This window comes from Fragaria vesca, linkage group LG7 (genome assembly GCF_000184155.1).
Source record: "Fragaria vesca subsp. vesca linkage group LG7, FraVesHawaii_1.0, whole genome shotgun sequence".
NCBI classification, from domain to species: Eukaryota; Viridiplantae; Streptophyta; class Magnoliopsida; order Rosales; family Rosaceae; genus Fragaria; species Fragaria vesca.
Window position 1 is genome coordinate 3,679,548 of NC_020497.1, and position 1,347 is coordinate 3,680,894.

Sequence of the window (1,347 nt, forward strand, 5' to 3'; positions counted from 1 at the left end):
TATATATATATACGACGGCGTTCTAAAGAGGACGTCCGCACAACCCTTAAAGTGCGGACGTTCCTCCGTTTGCCACCGTACGGCTCCGACGACGGCGCGCCTCCACCCCAGCGGCCTCCAGCAGCGTCCCCGGTCACTTTCCCTTCCCGACGAGTTTGTTCTTTTGCAGTTTTCCGGTGAGATCACACAAAACTTCAAATAAAGTCGATCTTGTCGGAAAACTGGAATTTGGCGGACTCGCCGGGGAGGGAAAGTGATCGGAGACGCTGCTGGAGGTCGTTGGGGTGGAGTTGCGCCGTCGTCGGAGCCGTACGGTGGCAAACGGAGGAACATCCGCACTTTAAGGGCGCGTGGACGTCCTCCTCTGATCCGAACTGTGTGTATATATATATAATAAAATGCGCATCGGCATATATATTTGTATGATCTAAAAGGGGTTCAATCTGATAATAGCTAGGCTGTATATACAGCCAAGATTTTAAAGCAAATTGTCATACCAAATCAACAAAATCATAACTAGTGAAACAAAATATGAATAGGGATAGTTATCTTATTACAACTATCAGTATATCACATATGTTATAGATCAACATGTACTTTCCTGTCATGAAATATTGTCTTTCATTCAAGGCTTGTTGTATAATGAACTTAATTATTAACTATACCAGTGATTATTAATGAACTTGATTATTAGTATCAGACTTCTACTTACCAATGTACTATAAACTTGCCTAAACATTAAACATGAAAAAGGGTAAATAATAGCTATATGACAGTAACCTCTTGGCAATACATAACTGGGAAAAAAAAACTAGCTAAATAAAAATTTCAAGATCGTCTGATAAAATCAGAGAAATATCACACACCAATTCAATATATAGTTCCCAATGAAAAAGGGGCATCCGAGCTAGGTTAGACCCAAAAAAAAAAAAAATCTCAGCAACAAAAGAAATTAGATCAGTTTACAAAGCTAAAAAAAGTCAAGTAAAAAAGTAGGGGAAGATCATCACTAGTTCACTACTTCACTAGAGCTGAAAAGAGTTGCATGCCAATAAAGGGAATGAAAAAAAAAAAATTCAATTTAAAGCCAAAATAACCCTTTTTATTAGATCTGGAGAAACTAAAACAAGAAATATGCAACATACATGGATCCAAAAACACATACAAATACGAGAACATGCATGGCCAGAAATAGCATGATAACATATATGCATGAAAACTATCCATATGCACTACAATCTATATTGAATCAATGCAATTTACTAAACATATGTATCAAAACGATTCTGGCTCGTTCCTGTCCAATGATCCATATTCATATATATATATATATATATATATATAGTT